The following is a 7160-nucleotide window of genomic DNA, read 5'->3' as shown; positions in this document are numbered from 1 at the left end:
ATACTGCCTCAGAACAATAACTGCTTACCAGTTGGAGCACCATACCTTGCTGATGTAGACACCGAGTCCTCCTCTGTGGGTTTTACCTGACTGGTGGTTGCGGTTGGCATGGAAGAAGTTTAGCCCCTCGAATCTGGTAAGCTTCATCAGGCACGTTGTTGTTTAACCATGTCTCGGTGAACAGAAGTACACAACATTTCCTCATTTCTGTTTAGCTGCTCATACGGAGTTTCAGTAAGTTCATCTTATTGTCAAGTGAGCGGACATTTGCCAAGAATAGTGTTGGTGGGGTGAGTCTATTAGCAATTTTTAGCCTAGCTAGCAGACGGGTGTCAGCGGGCACACCGCGTCCTCCTTCCTCTCAGCCGGGGTGCTCCTCTCCTACCCACTGTCTTCAGGAGCCTCAATCTGCACAACATAGGCTTGATCTCTGGTTTGATCACTACACAAGGGTTCACGAGTTGAAGCAGTTCCAAAAAACTGTACTTTACATTGTAAACTGCATCTCTACGTACAACCACCGGTAGCTGAGAAGCCACTGCACAGTTGCGCGCTGCCATCTTATTTTGTTGTTGTTATTTTGTTGTGTATGCTGTGAGGTTTCCCCTTGCCCTAAAGCTTTTACCACAGACTGATCAACTGAATGGTGAACAATGACAATAAACTATTGAATTGAATAGATCTGTGCAGACTGCCCTTAAAAACAAATCTTTTACCACAAATGGAGCAGCTGAAGGGCCTGTCCCCTGTGTGGCTTCTCATGTGTGTCTCCATATTTCCTTTCACATGAAAACTTTTACCACAACCTGTGCAACTAAAACTCTTCCCCTCATCAGATCTCTTACTATTCATGATGTTCTTGTTTTTAAATGTGTCTAAACTTGACTGAGGTTTACCAGCCACCCTCAAATCATCACCACTGTCTTCAGTCTCAGCTTCAGAGGAAAGGAGTTTGCCATTATCAGCTGTTTGTCCCTGACTAGCTGCATCTAAGTTCCTGGCTGGTTCTGATGCTCCACAGTCTTCTCCATCAGCTTCTGTTTTTGTGGGTTCAGTGAAGCTGCTGGCTAGAGGCTGTGCCTGTGAAGATGGAGCTTTCTCTTCATCTTTTTCGGTCTTCAGAGGGACAGAAGTTAAAGGGATCTTGATGATATCAGCTGCTTGCAGCCCTTGAAGCTGCTCTCACTCCTGACTGTTCCACACCTCCTCTTATTCCTCTTTAACCCTCCTGTTATGTTCAAATTTGCTAACATCTTTTATGTTTGGGGTCAATTTGACCCCAGCAGTTTAAATCTCCACAAAGTTATTATAATTGAAATTGTTACCAAAGTTTATGTGTCAGGTACTTTATGTTTCTTTGTTGACTACCTAAATAGCCCTTTAAATAAAACATAACTCCCCCCACCCCCACTTATACATCCAGTATTCCTATTATGCGACTATGGAAAAATATGCATTGCAATATTGCCGGCCCTGAGTATAGTCATACATTTATAACTATAGCGCTATGTGACAGTCCCTTCAGAGGTCAGGTCAGAGGCAGGTCACAGGTGACAGGTGACTTTTTTGACATGAAAAGACTGTCCAAACCCTCCAGTGCACAGTTTTTTTTTTTTTTTTTACTTTAAAGATTCTTCTTATTACACTGTTTTGATATTCCAGTTAAGTATTTATCAATCAATCAATCAGTTTTTATTTATATAGCATCAAATCACAACAAAGTTATCTCATGACGCTTTACAGGTAGAGCAGGTAAAAGACCACACTCAAACAAAACAAAGAAACCCAACAGATTCCCTCTTGAGCATGCTCTTGGTGACAGTGGCAAGGTAAAACTCCTGTTTAACGGGAAGAACCCTCAGGTAGAACCAGACTCAAGGCAGGCGGTCATCTACCTCTACCTCTAGAGAGAGAGAGACAAAGAGACAGAGACAGGGAGATAAGGACAAACTGGGACAAATGTTGTCATTTGGTAGTGGGGGAGAAGATGAGAAACGAAGAAAAGAGAAGAAGAGGGAAGAAGAAGATTAGGAAAGAGTGCTCAGAGCATGATATAAACTCCCCCAACAGTCCTCTTCCCTGCGCTCTGGGGGGTGGGGGTCGGGGTTGGGGGGTGTGTGATGGTGAGAAAACTGTGATGAAATATTTTAAGATTTCAATATGAATTGGCTTATATACATATATTATATTATATATATTATATAATTATTATGTGTGTATATATATATATATATATATATACACACACACACACACACACACACACACTACTCACAAAAAGTTAGGGTTGGCTTTTGGGTGAAATTTATGGAAAATATAAAAAGTTCATGCTACAGTGATATTATATCATGAAAGTAGGACATTTCAGTAGAAGCATACACTGGTGATTTCCTCATCTCAAACAATTTCTTGAAACAAAAGCTAACAACAGTGGTGGATATACCACAACAAAAAATGTCAGTGTCTCAATAACTTGTCACGTGCCCTCGATGAGCTGGAGCATCAAACACCTGATGTGAATTTTGCCGTTAAACTCCTTGTTAGAGAACAGCAACTTGTGCAAAAAGTACTGAAACACTGAATAGTTGGACATGTGCATTCAAAAGTTTACAGAAGGTCACATTAAGTTCACCTGTAAAGGTTATAATGCATTTTAGGTTCATCCTGAAATTTCACCCGAAAGCCGAATATCCCTAACTTTTTGTGAGTAGTGTGTGTATATATATATATATTGCAAGGTATATCTATCTATATCTATATATATATCTATATCTATCTATCTATCTATCTATCTATCTATCTATCTATCTATCTATATATATATACACTATATTGCCAAAAGAACGGTACTTGTCTCACTGCATTGTGCCAAGTGTAAAGTTTGGTGGAGGGGGGATTATGGTGTGGGGTTGTTTTTCGGACGTTGGGCTCGGCCCCTTAGTTCCAGTGAAAGGAACTCTTAATGCTTCAGCATACCAAGACATTTTGGACAATTTTATGCTCCCAGCTTTGTGGGAACAGTTTGGAGATGGCCCTTCCTGTTCCAACATGACTGCGCACCAGTGCACAAAGCAAGGTCCATAAAGACATGGATAAGCGAGTTTGGTGTGGAAGAACTTGACTGGCCTGCACAGAGTCCTGACCTCAACCCGAGAGAACACCTTTGGGATGAATTAGAGCGGAGACTGCGAGCCAGGCCTTCTTGTCCAACATCAGTGTTTGACCTCACAAATGCACTTCTGGAAGAATGGTCAAAAATTCCCATAAACACACTCCTAAACCTTGTGGAAAGCCTTCCTAGAAGAGTTGAAGCTGTTATAGCTGCAAAGGATGGGCCCACATCATATTAAATCCTATGGTTTAAGAATGGGATGTCACTCATGTTCATATGTGTGTGAAGGCAGCCGAGTGAATACTTTTGGCAATATAGTGTAGGTATCTTTTCAAATGGTTCCTTTCTCTGCATATGTTTTGTCCTCCACTTGACTTCTGAAACACTGAAAAACTTATAAAACTGTCATAAAACTTTACTTGATGATGGGGTGGACAATGACAGGGAGGACATATCTGGCTGAAGTTTGCATTTAATGAGAACATGTTGGGCCATTATTTAGCAACATGTATCAGTTAGGAAGGTGACTGTGTATACTTTAACAAACATATTTTGAATTTCTGAAAAGCATTTATATAGATTCATATTTTGCAATGACAGGGTGGACACATTAAGATTGAACACATTCAAGTTCAATCATAAAATGATGAAAATGTCAAAATATAAATGTTGATATGTACTCTCTCTGCAGGAGCTATTCTTCACTCCATTTGTAAAAGACAAAGCAGTGGTAGTGATGTCACTGATTACAGCAGGGGGTTTCTTATAGTGGCAGTAACCACCTAATGACCGGGTGGACAGCAAATCCAGGGACACATGCAAAACGTTTATTATTATTATTACATTAGACCATAAATGATCCAATTGACTCATTTTATTCAAGTACTTGATGAGAGCAACAAGAGCATGTAAAAGGTATGTACATTGTATATCATTTATTTACTTATTACACTCAGTGAAGTTAGTAGAGAGGAGTTTGGGACATGGCAAAATCACATGCATCTAATCATAGAAATGTTTTTTTAAATATGAAAAACACCCTTTAAAAGATGTATCTCTGTACCAATGTGTGTTTAAATGTTTGGCCATTTATAATAAACCCTCAGAGTTTTGTTATTTTGCAAATTTTTCATGAAAAGTGACTGATTTCTGCCCGGGACACCAAATGGTACCCTATATTGATATTGACTCACTTAACGCTGAAGTGCCAGCCACATTACCTGTCGCAGGAGTTTACAGCTGTGCTGATTGTGACTGTGTATATTCCCCCGAGTGCTAATACTATCTCTGCTCTTGAGGAACTGCATGACCATATTCTTGAGTTTCAAAATAAACATCTGCAGGCATTCTTTGTGGTCGCGGGGGACTAACCATGCTGAGCTTACGAACACTCTGCCTCAGTTCCGTGCGCATGTCTCCATAGCTACCAGGGGAAACAACACGCTTGACCAAATGTATACAAACAGACAGGAGGCGTACAGTGCACTGCCCCGCCCCCACTTGGGCTTCTCTGATCACATCTCGATCGTGCTGACTCCCACTCGTCGCCCTGTACTCAGACACAGTAAGCCCACACAGAAGACCATCACTGCACAGCTGTTCCCAAGCTTCAAAACTGCTTTGATCGAACCAACTGGCAGATATTCAAAGAGGCTACGACCAACGAGGGCAGAGTTGAACTGGAGAAGTATGCCTCAGCCGTATGTGGTTACATCGCTCTTTGTCATTGTCCATATACAAAAAGAAACTTAAAAATGCTCTTCTGTTGAAGTTTATTGATTTAGAAAAATAGAACCACTCTAAATTATTTTTTCTTTTTTTTTTAAATGTATAAATCATTGTCTGTTTTTATTGATGAATTATGATTTTACTTTTCTTTTCTTTTTACATGATATTTTCAACTTGAACATTTAATATGTATTTGTGATTTTTGTATTGTGTGTACCTTAACATTAGTATTTTTTTTTTCAATACTATGTTTATTGGCTTTTGTTCATTTTATATAGACAAAACAAACATTAACAAAGAAACATCCCATAACCCCACAATAGCACAACAGTCTCGGTTAGAAAGAAAAATAAATAAATAAATAAATAAATAAGTACCGGTAAATAAAAAGTACATAGAAATTATGTAAATGGAAAAAGTAAATAAATAAATAACATAAAGCCTAATTAGAAGTTCAAACACATTTTAAAAAACAAAATCAAAATAAAATCAAAAATAATCACACACACACACACACACACACACACACACACACACACACACACACACACACACATACATATATATATATATATATATATATATATATATACAGTACAGGCCAAAAGTTTGGACACACCTTCTCATTCAATGCGTTTTCTTTATTTTCATGACTATTTACATTGTAGATTTTCACTGAAGGAATCAAAACTATGAATGAACACATGTGGAGTTATGTACTTAACAAAAAAAAAGGTGAAATAACTGAAAACATGTTTTATATTCTAGTTTCTTCAAAATAGCCACCCTTTGCTCTGATTACTGCTTTGCACACTCTTGGCATTCTCTGATGAGCTTCAAGAGGTAGTCACCTGAAATGGTTTTCCAACAGTCTTGAAGGAGTTCCCAGAGGTGTTTAGCACTTGTTGGCCCCTTTGCCTTCACTCTGCGGTCCAGCTCACCCCAAATCATCTCGATTGGGTTCAGGTCCGGTGACTGTGGAGGCCAGGTCATCTGCCGCAGCACTCCATCACTCTCCTTCTTGGTCAAATAGCCCTTACACAGCCTGGAGGTGTTTGGGCTCATTGTCCTGTTGAAAAATAAATGATCATCCAACTAAACGCAAACCGGATGGGATGGCATGTCGCTGCAGGATGCTGTGGTAGCCATGCTGGTTCAGTGTGCCTTCAGTTTGAATAAATCCCCAACAGTGTCACCAGCAAAACACCCCCACACCATCACACCTCCTCCTCCATGCTTCACAGTGGGAACCAGGCATGTGGAATCCATCCGTTCACCTTTTCTGCGTCTCACAAGACACGGCGGTTGGAACCAAAGATCTCAAATTTGGACTCATCAGACCAAAGCACAGATTTCCACTGGTCTAATGTCCATTCCTTGTGTTTCTTGGCCCAAACAAATCTCTTCTGCTTGTTGCCTCTCCTTAGCAGTGGTTTCCTAGCAGCTATTTGACCATGAAGGCCTGATTGGCGCAGTCTCCTCTTAACAGTTGTTCTAGAGATGGGTCTGCTGCTAGAACTGTGTGTGGCATTTATCTGGGCTCTGATCTGAGCTGCTGTTAACTTGCGATTTCTGAGGCTGGTGACTCGGATGAACTTGTCCTCAGAAGCAGAGGTGACTCTTGGTCTTCCTTTCATGGGTCGGTCCTCATGTGTGCCAGTTTCGTTGTAGCGCTCGATGGTTTTTGCGACTCCACTTGGGGACACATTTAAAGTTTTTGCAATTTTCCGGACTGACTGACCTTCATTTCTTAAAGTAATGATGGCCACTCGTTTTTCTTTAGTTAGCTGATTGGTTCTTGCCATAATATGAATTTTAACAGTTGTCCAATAGGGCTGTCGGCTGTGTAGTAACCTGACTTCTGCACAACACAACTGATGGTCCCAACCCCATTGATAAAGCAAGCAATTCCACTAATTAACCCTGATAGGGCACACCTGTGAAGTGAAAACCATTTCAGGTGACTACCTCTTGAAGCTCATCGAGAGAATGCCAAGAGTGTGCAAAGCAGTAATCAGAGCAAAGGGTGGCTATTTTGAAGAATCTAGAATATAAAACATGTTTTCAGTTATTTCACCTTTTTTTGTTAAGAACATAACTCCACATGTGTTCATTCATAGTTTTGATGCCTTCAGTAAGAATCTACAATGTAAATAGTCATGAAAATAAAGAAAACGCATTGAGCACTAATCCCTGTCCATCCACTGACTTCTTCGTAGTTGGGTCATTTATGAAATTTAAGAAAGGTGTCCATATTTCAAAAAATTCAATCAAACTCAATTTTACCTCTTACTATGTTGCTCAGTTTTTCTAGTGCCAG

This window comes from Myripristis murdjan, chromosome 22, assembly GCF_902150065.1.
Source record: "Myripristis murdjan chromosome 22, fMyrMur1.1, whole genome shotgun sequence".
NCBI classification, from domain to species: Eukaryota; Metazoa; Chordata; class Actinopteri; order Holocentriformes; family Holocentridae; genus Myripristis; species Myripristis murdjan.
The sequence above is the reverse complement of the archived record's forward strand: the minus strand, read 5'-3'. Positions refer to the sequence as shown.